The sequence below is a fragment of the Octodon degus genome, unplaced genomic scaffold (assembly GCF_000260255.1).
Source record: "Octodon degus isolate 3935 unplaced genomic scaffold, OctDeg1.0 scaffold00079, whole genome shotgun sequence".
NCBI classification, from domain to species: Eukaryota; Metazoa; Chordata; class Mammalia; order Rodentia; family Octodontidae; genus Octodon; species Octodon degus.
Genome location: NW_004524655.1, coordinates 10,275,029 through 10,287,034, shown reverse-complemented (window position 1 = coordinate 10,287,034; position 12,006 = coordinate 10,275,029). Strand labels below are relative to the sequence as shown.

The 12,006-nt window shown below is 40.4% G+C and overlaps 1 protein-coding gene and 1 non-coding gene across 2 annotated transcripts in view; both read left to right on the top strand.

Moving 5' to 3' along the window:
* Positions 1 to 12,006, top strand: part of Specc1l (sperm antigen with calponin homology and coiled-coil domains 1 like) — a 199,718-nt gene that overhangs the window by 1,573 nt on the left and 186,139 nt on the right. The window lies entirely within an intron of this gene.
* Positions 2,971 to 3,074, top strand: LOC111818112. Its single transcript, XR_002822180.1, has one exon. It is a non-coding gene; the product is annotated as a U6 spliceosomal RNA (small nuclear RNA).

Genomic DNA, 12,006 nt, shown 5'->3' with positions numbered 1-12,006 from the left:
TTTTTTTTTTTTTTTTTTTTTTCCAGAATGGGATTGAACTCAGGCCCTTGTACTTGCCAGGGAAGCACTTATTCTACTGAGCCATCTCCCAGGCTCCTCCTGGTTTTTTTTTTTTTTTTTTTTTTGCTTGTTTTTTTGTTTTTCCAGTCTATGTGGCCCTGGGATTACAAGCATGCACCACCATGCCAGTACTCCGTGGCTGGCTCAGTGTGCCCTGGGGGTGGAGCTGGCAGGGCATGTGATGCCAGGATTTGAACCCCACTCCCTGAGCTTGCCTAAGCAGGTGCTTAGTCTGCTGAGCTATCTCGCTGGCTCTTAAAATAATTTTTATTTTTGTCTTGTTTTGTTTTTTGGTACTAGGGATCGAATTCAAGACCTTGCACTTGTTAGGCAGGCACTTAAGCCACTGAGCTATCTCCCCAGCCCTCCCTGACGATTCTGAGAGCTATTTTTTTTTTTAAATCATTAAAACAAGTTATAGAAAATATACACTTGTGTTATAAAATAGCCAAACCAAAACAGAAAGGGATTTGGCGAAAGAAGTAGAATTTTGGTCTGAATAAAAGTTTTTCTATGAATTTTCTGACCCAATAACTTTTCCAATAAGAATAGCTAATTTCCTCTTTGACTTAGTATACACAAACTGGTCACTGTAGGTTTAGATAGCTGGATAATGCTTTTTTTTTTTTTTTTTAGTCTTACTGTTTATTTATTTGGTCAGGGTCTTGCTATGCAGCGCAGACTCATAGTGATTCTCCTGTCTCAGGCTCCCCAGCACTGGGATTACAGGCATGCACCACCATGCCCATTTCAGTGGTGGGCACTGTGGGCCTGGGGTTCCTCAGGCCAGCATGGTACAGGAGATGGAATCCAGATCCTTGTACTTTCCAGGCAAGCACTTAGACCTCCCAACTATCTCCTCAGCCTAAAAATGCTTTTTAATGCTTGTTTTTGTATAACCCAGGAATAGGGCTTTGATACTCATTTTAAGACAGTGATTGTTGTGCCATAGAAAAGCTTTATCACTGTGTGCTTTGATAACAGTCCAAATGCCTCGGTATCGAGTATAGTATAATAAGTGGAGAGTAATGTAGTGGTCGTGGTTAAGGTAGAATTTGTAGTGGAATTTCTATTCTAAACTTAAACTTTTAGGATGTGTATCTGCACTGTTTTATTGACATGTGATTTCTCTGAAGCAAAGGTTCTTTTTATAACTGACTTGACAGTACATTTGATCAGATGACTCAGGTGATAGTATTGCGTAGGTTCATAATTACCTGTATTATCAGGGTTAGGTTTTCTTAATATATGAGTTGCCATATAACCATCTATGTGTTTAAATCACATGAGCAGTGTAACTTGCACAGTGTTACACAAACCCTTCAAGCCAATTGAAGAATGGCTCAAGCCAGTAGAGGAATGGTGACAGTGTCAGGAGGCTGAAGAGATTTTCTTCTTGGCTTTATAATTTGGGGCAAGTCACCTTTCCTTTTTGGGTTTTCATGTTCACATCTGTAATGTTTGAGAGCATAGAAAGGAGCCTGAAGGTCTGGTGGTATAGCTCAGTGGACTAAGCGCTTGCATAGGAAAGTGCGGGGGCCAGGGTTCAATCCCTGGCACTCTATGCTGCGCTGGCCCTGCCCCCAGATGTGCTGAGCCGGTGATGGACTCCCAGTGTGGTGGTGCACGCCTGTAATCCCAGTACTAGGGAGGCAGAAATCAGGAGAATCACTGTGAGTCCAAGTCTGAGCTGCGTAGTGAGACCCTGCATAGAAAAAAAAAAAAAAAAAAAAGAGTCTGAGATGATAATGTTTAAAGTATCCTTATCTACAAAATCTTCTGCCAGTCTTTTACAGGTCTCATCAGTTCCGTGACACTGTAGTTTCTCAGAGGAGAAAAGAAGGATAGGTGATGTTATAAAGTAGGTGAAATGAATCTCTGTGGAGGCAGACCTGTCAAATGTTGAATGGGCCTTGTACAGGAGAACAAAGACAATATGAATTATTCATAAATTTACTCAAGACTGTCATTTCTAAAAAAAAAGTCTTAGATTTTTTAGTGTTAAAATTAAGCATCTAGCTGGGTGTGATGGTGATTGTGTAGCGGTCACCCAGCTACTTGAGAGGGTGAGATGGGAGGGTTCCTTGAGTCCAGGAGTTCAAGGCCATTCCAGCACTGACAGGAAAGAAAGAAGGGAAGCAGGGCAGGCTGACTTAAATAATTTTGGAAGAGAATGCAGAGGGAGAGGGATGGCCTCAGTCCGTTGCAAAGTGAATGTAACAGATGATCTCTGTGACTGTGAAGCCTTTAAAATTCATGGTGATATGTTCTTAATCTCAAATAAGATTGAGTTATAGAATCAGACTGTCAAAAAACTGCAACAGATCAAGATGTATGAAAGTTAAATTAAAATTTCTTGAATTAAAATTAATAATTTAATCTCTAATTCTTCATATCGCAAAATTTTACATTCTGAGGACCAGTTGCTCTCAGCCTCCTCTAAGTTTTACGTATTTAAAGGATAATTTGGTAATTCCATTTAAAAAAGCTGTGAGAGAAGAGGATGGTAACTCTTTCCCCCCCCGCCTTTGTATCAGGAATTGAACTAAAGGGCTTGAGCTTGCCAGGCAGGGACTGTGTTGCTGAACTACATTCCCAGCCCTGAGAGTGGTAATCTTTTAATAGTAGTTTTCTTATTCTTTTCTCCACATCTGCATTGTACTTCTTTATTTTTTCTTAGATCCAGGAGTTTATTCATACCATATCCTTTCAAACTGTTAAACTGTCCACAAGCATTCTTCCATATAAAAACATTCAGCTCTTCCACTACATTTGTACTAAGTTCTCCTTAGCATGGACCCAGAATACTTTATTACTGGGTTTTGATTTGGCCTCTCTTCCCTTATTGATCTGTGTTGTCTCAGGTGCCTAGAAATTTTTCACTCTGTCTCCCTCTGCTGGAATGTTCCCTCACTTCATATTGTCACCTTGAAAATTTGGTTATGATACAGAGAAAATTAGCATGGCTCCCGTGTAATGATGACACGCAAATTCGTGAACCATTCCATATTTTTTTTTAATTGTGATAATTTTCAGCAGGATTCCTAACAGTGTAGATAGGAAAGATAGAAAAAGAAAAAAAGTAAGTGGAATTGCCAGTTACTGTGCAGAGAAGTGTTTCAGTTTGTTGGAAGATATTTTACTTTTTTCACGCAAAGAAATATGCAGTAATCTCTAATGACATCCCATGGTTTATTATTATTGCTCTCATTATTTTTGGTATTATGATTGGAAGCAATTGCATCAACCTATGAAGAACAGTTTATTTATTTTAAATTTATTTATTTTATTTATTTATTTGTGTGTGTGTGGCCAGCTCAGCCCACCAGGGGGCGGGGCTGGCTGGCATGTGGTACTGGGGGATTGAACCGCGGTCCATGTGCTTTGCTAAGCTTGTTCAAAGTAGGTGCTTTAGACCACTGAGCCATCTCCCCAGCCCTGAAGAACAGTTTAGAGACCTAAAATCCCCCTATAAGCCAAAACCATTTGGATCACAGAACAAGTCAACACATTCCAAAGTATATCAGCATGTAGGAGCTAAGCATACATGTCAAATGAATCCAAAGCTACTAGTGCAAGCCATCACTCTAGTCAACATATATCAAATATATACTGCATCTCAAACATACTCCCATGGTCTTTTTTTTTTTTTTTGCGGAACCAGGGATTGAACTCAGGCGCTGCGCTTGCCAGCGCTTACTGAGCCATCTCCCCGGCCCCCATACTCCCATGTTTTGGGTGGCTTTTACACTTTTATTCCATCTTTAATTTCCTTTTTTTAAAAAAATTATTTATTTATTTATTGCAGAACTGGGGATTATTTATTTATTTATTTGTGTGTGTGTGTGTGTGGCCAGCTCAGCCCACCAGGGGGCAGGGCTGGCTGGCATGTGGTGCTGGGGGATTGAACCGTGGTCCCTGTGCTTTGCTAAGCTTGTTCTAAGTAGGTGCTTTAGACCACTGAGCCATCTCACCAGCCCTTTAATTTCCTTTTTTGTGAATGAAATGTGTAAGTTAAAATTAAAACATATGGTAAATAAAAAGGTCTTTACAGCAATTTAAAAAAAAAGATTTGGCACACTGTGACTTGCCTGCTATCTCTGTTAGACAGTTACACTGTAGTGTGTAGTATAATCTGCAACTTTACTGAAAGTTGTTGAATCTGCCAAGTGCTGGTACAGTGTTCAGCATTGCCACTGTCATGGATGAAGCAGACTGCTAGTCACTGTACTCAAGGAGTTTCACTTCAGTTGTGCTCTGTGAGATGCCTATTAGTAGTGTATATCAATTTTCAAAGTCTTTAGTGGTACTCTAGTGTTGAATTCAGAGGTTTTAATTTTAGTTTTACTTTTTTGATACTGGGGCATTGACCCCAAGGCCTTCATACTGAGCCATATCCTTAGATTTTATTTATTTTTTTTTCAAAGTTTTATTGATAAACAGCAATGAGACAGTTTCAAATCAAATCGGAAGTACGGTTTCAACAAATAATACACTGCATATATTCTTCTTAGTGGTTAATTGCTGTAATCCTTAGATTTTAAAAAATGTGTTATTTTCCTGGGTGTGGTGGCTCACACCCAGGTAACCTCAGCACTGGGGAGGCAGAGGCAGGAGAATCATTGAGAGTTTAAGACCAGCCTGGCCTACAAAGTGAGCTAAAGGCCAGCCTGAACTGCATGGTGAAACCCTGTCTCAGAAGGAAAGAGGAAAAAAACAAAACAAAAACCAAATGAGTGTTTTTTTTTTTTTGGTGGAACCAAGGATTGAACTCAGGCTCTTGCACTTGTCAGGCAAGCGCTTATTCTACTGAGCCATCTACCTAGTCCTCATCTTTTTCCCAACTGTGGAAGAAAGGTGGATTTGGTGTGGATTGCTTCCCTTTTTCCTTTTGTGTTCTCTCTTTGTGGACACTAAGGGTTTATTTATTTAAAAAAACATTTTTTTTTGGCACTAAGGATTTAAAGAGGCTAATATAGTACATTTCAAGTTTATCTATTGCACATATGGTCTAAGGAAGATATAAAAGCTTGAGGGAAAAATATTTTGCTTCTAGTGCTCAAGAGGCTGAGGCAGTAGGCCTCAAGTTTGAAGCCAGCCTGGACCAGCTACATAGGGAGTTTCAGACTGGTCTGAACTAGTCAGACCCTATCTCAGAAAAAACAAATAGACAAAACCAACAAACTATTTCTATAAAGAACATCCATTATTATTTTTAAAGTTTTTTGAGACTGGATCTCACTGTGTTCTTGCTGTTTCACAGGCTGGCCTCAAACTTCTGAGCTCAGGTGATCCTCCTGCCTCAGTCTTTCCAGAAGCTGAGACTTGCTGCATGTGTACCACTGTGAGCAGCTACTAGAGTTTACTTTCTAATGGCAGGGGTAGGGGTGGTGGTAAGAAGTTAGGAAAGTAATTAATTATATAGAATAGGGTTCCACCAGTGCAGTTTGAATCTTTGGTAGCTGTCTGTGTAGTGCATATAAATTACCAAAAACTAGATTGTCCTAATGGTGTTACAAGTTACTGTATTGGTACCAAAAAGAAAGAACCCCCCCCCCAAAAAAAAAAAACCCAAGTTGCTGTAGTCAGTATGATTAGTGTTAATTAACCTTGCAGGTGAAAGCAGAAGTATTTTCATAAAACGAAAAATAGAAAACAACTGGTAAATGTGGGTCTGTCTAGAGGGTTTTTTTTTGTTTTTTTTTTTGCGGAACCAGGGATTGAACTCAGGCCCTTGCGCTTGCTAGGGAAGCACTTATTCCACTGAGCCATCTCCCTGGCCCCGGTTTTTTTTTTTTGAGATATACTGATGAACTTAAAAGGGATAAGTGTGAAGACCCTGGTAACAAAAGGGAACTTTTTTTTTTTTTTTTTTTCTGTATTTGGGACAGGGTCTGCAGGGTCTCACAATGTAGATTGAACTTGTAGTGATTCCGTGTTTTCAGCCTCCCAGGTGCTGGGATTACAGGCATGCGCCACCATGCCCAGCCTCACTTGCCCTCTCAGCACACCCCGTGGGCAGGGCTGGCACTGTACACTGGGGATCGAACTCCAGCCGCTGTGCTCTGCCTAAGCAGGTGCTTTAGTTCACTGAGCTATCAGGCCGGCTCTTTGGGTTTTTTTTTTTTTTTTTTTTAGACAGGGTCTGGCTGTGTAGTTCAGACTGGCCTTGAACTTCCTATGTAGCCAAGGTGGCCTCAAATTTGTGGCCTTTCAGATACCGGGATTACAGGTATGCACCACCATACCTAACCTAATTGAATATTTAACAATTGTATCCAATTCCTTTTATTTGGGTGACTCATAATAGAGATGCTTCACAAAGAATGAATGAAGTATGTGTATTGAAAATTTTGGCTGGGTATGGTGATACACACCCTATCTCAAAAAAAAAAAAAAAAAAAAAAAAAAAAAGTATTGCCAAGAGAACTTTTGGGAATGTGCCAGACTTATAGGTCTGCATGTTTGTGTTCCTGCTGTATTGCCCTATTAATTATTGTGATTGTATCCTACAATGAAATCTACTTTACAGTATGTATACTAACAGGGAAAATAATCTGGGTCCACTAGAGTGGTTTAGTCCTGGAGAAAAATTGTCCCCCACAAAGGTAGATTTATTTAGTTGGTTCTGTGCTGTAGTGCCTCTGTGTTGATCATAGAAGTAATGCAGTTTAAAAATTTTTTTGACTTTGAAAAGAAGGTTAGAAATGTACATTTTATTTATTTATTTATTTATTTTGGTGGAACCGGGGATTGAACTCAGGCTCTTGGCGCTTGCCAGGGTAAGCACTTATTCTACTGAGCCATCTCCCCGGCCCTAGAAATGTACATTGTAAACACATTCACTCAACTTTCTTCTTAGCAGCAAAGGTAAAAGGTTTCCCAGCCAGACCCTGCACTCAAGGACCCAATTTAATTGAGATGGAAAGCAGAGTATTTATTAAGCATAAAAGTTTTGCTGTTATGGATAAAATACTCTTTTTGCAAAATAATTTTTTTGGCCTTTCTATTACTTATTTTCTTTTTTTGTTACTGGGGATTGAACTTGGGACCCTGCATTTGCCAGGCAGGCACTGTTGCCTACTGAGCTAACTCCTAGATCCTTTCCTTGTTTAAATTAAAAACAGGAGCCAGTTGTGATGCCACATGCTTGTTATTCCAGCACTCTGGGAGGCTGAGGCAGGAGGATTGTAAATTGTAGCCTACTCTGGGCAATTTAGCGAGTTAGTGAGATCCTATCTTAAAATAAAAAATAAGAACTGGAGATATAGCACATTGTGAAGGCCCTGGATTCAGTCCCTAGTACCATAAAACAAAACCCAAGTGCAACCTGTAAGTTTATGTTGAAGTGGCGTTTCTGAAGGTCTAGTATAGAATATAAAAGTGTTAACTAGGATGGTATGTAGCCACATTGGGATTCTTGGACTACTTCTCTAGACTTTGGTTCTTTTTTTTTTTTTTTTTTAACTTTGGTTCTTATGTTCTCTCTTCCACCATAAATGTGTCTAGCTGGGTAGGTTTGGTCCCCAAACTTCATTTATAAAACTAATGTAATTGTTTAGTGTAGTAGCACACACATGTAATGTTGGCCCCTGGGAGGCTGATGATACTTGAGTTTACGGAGGGTCACTATAAATTCAAGAGCATCTTGGGCTGCATAGAGTTCAGCACCAGCCTGAACTATGGTAGCGAGACCCTGTCTCAAACAAAACACACACACACACACACACACACACACACACACATTTGTTAAGGTAATTGACACTACTATTGAACCTAATGAGGATTTATAGCAGCAGAGTGGAAAAGGTCACATTTCATGTGTAGCTTTCATTAACTGGTTCTCTTACAACAAATATTGAGACATTTAGCACAACTTTTTTGTTATGTTTTGCTTTATAAATGGGAGCAAGGTTAAAAATACAGAGCCAGTGAGTGGTCAAGATTAGACTTGAGCCAGATTTCTGACTTAAAATTCTGTATATTCCCTTTCATTGGAATGCTCACCATTTCACAATAGAATGGGCTCAACATATGGTTTAGGAACTTCAGTGCTATTTAGCCTGGAAAACGGAAGGCTTAGGTTTTGCGAGTTGAGAAAGAGGAAAGAGGACTGTGGAAATGCTAGTTACATTATGCTGACATTTAGGTTCCCTGTGAAAGTCTGCCCAGGAATGGAGGCCTGGCCCTCCACGTTGCCTTGTAAAAACCAAATCTGTGGAATGGCACAGATGGATGGCAGACTGAACTTGACTGCCTTGCGTTGTGAATCCTCTCAACTCTTCTGCCCCTATTCCTTTGATTCTCTCTCTTTCTTTTCTTTCTACATTTTTTTTGGCCTCTTAGCTAGTTTTCGTGCCTACCCTCCCTTCAGCCATTCAGAGATATAATTTTACTACATTAATGTATCTTTTTTGCAGCTGAGGTGGGGAGGCTAAGGTGGGAGGATTTCAAGTTCAAAATCATTTTAAGTATGGGTTGTGGGAGGATCCTGGGAATTGGTCCCAGAATTTTTGCATTGAGCTACACCCTCAGCCCCTTTCATTTTTTGAGATAAGTCCTCATAAATTGTCCAGGTTGGGTTTTAAATCAAGATTGTTATGTCTCAGCCTTCTAGAGTGCTGGGATTATATGCATGTTCCATCACGCCTGGCTGGTATTTTTGTTCACTTGTTCATTTTTCTTACATTTGGCATTTCCTCATGCCTTCTTTTGTTTCCCACCCCTAGGGTATGAACCTCTAGGGCCTTTGCACTGAGCTACATTCTTAGCCTTTTTTAGTGGGACAGAGTCTCACTAAGTTGTCCAGGCAGGACTCAGACTTGGGATTTTCCTCCCTTACCTTCCCTGAGTGCTGGGATCATGACTTACCTGGTCCTTCCACTTTTTATTTATTTTTAAAATTTATTTTGGCAGAACTGGGGATTGAACTCTCAGGCCCTTGTACTTGCCAGGCAGGCACTTATTCAACTGAGCCATCTCTCCGCCCCCTTTGACTTTTTAAAAAATGATAGAGTAACAAGAGCCAGGTGTCATATTCTATGCTGAAGGGAGGCTGAGACAGGAGGATCACAAGTTTCGGCACAGCCTAGCTAATTTAGCAAGACCCTGTCTCTAAATGAAAAGCAATAAAATGATTTGGGGTATAATTAAGTGCAAGGACCCTGGATTCAATCCTCAGTAATAACCGCCCCCCCAAAAAAAATCTCTGTAAAATAAAACTTCATTAAAGTACCATATAAATTGTGTAATTTGTAATTTTTTCAATACTGGTTGTTCCTATAATGATGTTTTTAAACTCTGGAAGTAAAAATTGAAAAATGGGGAGTTAGGTATAGCTCAGTGGTAGAGCATATACAAGGTCCAGGTAAAATCAGAAAAAAAAAAATACATATATATACACACACACACACACACACACACACACACACACAAACACACTATGGAATTTTTTACCCCTATTTCATGTATTTGGTACAGGGTCTTACAATGCAGCTCAGACTCATATTGATCCTCCTGTTTTTAGCCTCCCAAGCATGGGGATTATAGGCTTGTGCTACCACGCCCAGTCCCAGTTGGCATCTCAGCATGCCTTGGGGGTGTGGCCTGCAGCTTGGGGCTCTAACCCTAGGAAAGGATTTTTGAAGTAAGTATAAGATCCTTTGCTTAGAGGCTAATGTCCTGTCTTTCTCACCCAAGCTTTACATTCTCAGTGTTTTTTATTCCTAGTTGCATGTGACTGTGCAAGCTGCTGTGTGTGTGTGTGTGTGTGTGTGTGTGTGTGTATTTTTTTTAATTTTTTTAATTTTTTATTTTTTTGTGGAACCAGGGAGTGAACTCAGGCCCTTGTGCTTGCCAGGCCCCTTGTGCCTCCCTGGCGCCCCAAGCTGTTGTATAAAGAAAGCTCTGTGAAGATTGCATTTGCTGGCCAAAAAAAGATATAGACTGCAAAAGGGAAGAAAGGATGATCAACAGTGGAAGTTGTGCCTGGGCACTGAAGATGGAGTTCTGAGAAAGGGCAGTTAGAATTACCAGTTACTGGACATGTTTTCAGGTGAAGATTCAGTGAGTTGTAGGCTCAAGAAGAAGAGCTGTTTCCTTTCAAACACTTGATGTTTTGCATTGTAGTGAATGTTTTTTTCATGTTTTGTACACATGCTCTAAGGTTAATTCCCAGAAGCCTGAAGTTCAGATTGATCGATCAATCTTTCTGTCTGTCTGTCCTTTTTGTTGCTGGGCTGGAAGTCATGCTAAGTATGTGCTGTACTACTGGGCTACACCCTGAGGCTCGATATTTGTTGAATGATGAAGTCTCCAGACTGGGATGCATTAGAAGTAAGTTCAGGAGATTTGAGATGATGGGGGAAACTGGATTGAGTGAGAAAGTGGTTGCTTTTAGCAGGCTAATGAGAAAGTAAGGAGAAAGTTTTTGCTTAGGTACAATAATAATGCTCCCCCTGGGGCCAGGAGATGGCTCAGTAGAATAAGCGCTTGCCTGGCAAATGCAAGGGCCTGAGTTCAATCCCTGGTTCCATCAAAAAAATAAAATAAAAGATTAAAAAAATGCTCCCCCTGTACGGCCCTTTCCCCTCTTGTGTTGGTGATCAAACCCAAGGATGTTCTACCACTGAGCTGTATCTTTAGTTCTTTTTATTTTTTTAGTTTCAGACAGTCTAGCCTAATGCTCAGGTTGACTTAAACTTGTGATTCTCATGCCTTAGTCTCCTGAGTAGCAAGGATTACAGATGTGCACCATCACACAGCATGAAGGTGGTGCTAAGGATTTTTTTTTTTGCGGAACAGGGGATTGAACTCAGGCCCTTATGCTTGTCAGGCAAGTACTCATTCTACCAAACCATCTTCCTGGCCCTGATGCTAAGGATTGAGCCCAGGGCCTTCATGTGCTAGGAAAGTAGTCTACCACTGAACTGTATATCCTTATCCCCTGATAGGATGCTTTGCCTGTTATGCCAGCACGCAGGAGGCTGAGGCAGGAGGATTGCCACAAGTTTGGGGTCACTCTGGGGTACATAGTGAACTCAAGGCCATCCTGAACTAGGTAGTGAGGTCCTGTCTTAAACGAACGAATAAGGTACATAGAGTTATACTACCATTGCCTGGCGCCTTTAGAGATAAATCATTGTGAATATTTGAGCATTTCAGCTAACTAAGATGAAAGAGTTACATGATCTGAAGAGAAACCAGAGTATGCTAGCTAAATAAGGATACTGCAAGAATCTTACATGTTACCTGATGTCCAGTGCTGCTCAGTCCTAGTCCTTCCTAGAATAATCTTGGTGAGTAAGGAGGAGAACCCGGCTATTTTGAAGGCAGCTTATTTGATATAGAGGCATTTCTTGACTCAGTAGTTAACCAATTGTGTCAGCTTGAGTAAGAAACACCCAACTAAATTGCCTCAGCATAGCTCTCAGTATAGCCGAGGGCATTTACTGAAGACAGAATTCTACCTTAAGGAGGATTGTTGCCTGAACAGTATAAAAGGGAAACAAAGAAGGAAGGCTCATTTCTGTTTCTTTGGAAGAGCTGAGTCTGCCTTTACCTTGGATGTCATCTCCTGGCTTCTAGTGGACTCTTACAGCTTCTAGCACAGACCCTTCAGCCTTCCATGGCAGACCCTTTGGACTTCTGATACAGACTCCCACAGGACACCACACTGAGCTTCAGACCTTCAACTGGATTCTTTGGATCTCTGTCACATAGATAGCCCTTTTGACTCTTCCACACCTGACTCTGAGCAGCCATTGTAAGCCAGTCTTGTATGTGTTTACATATTATATATTATACATCTAATCTGTGCCCTTGAATCTGCCTCTTGCCAGTTTTTACTCAGTAATCCTATTTCAATTTTCTTGATCTTTCTAAAATTAAAATCAGCTGTTTTCACTTTGAAATTTTTTTTTTTTTTTTTTTTTTTTTTTTTTTTTT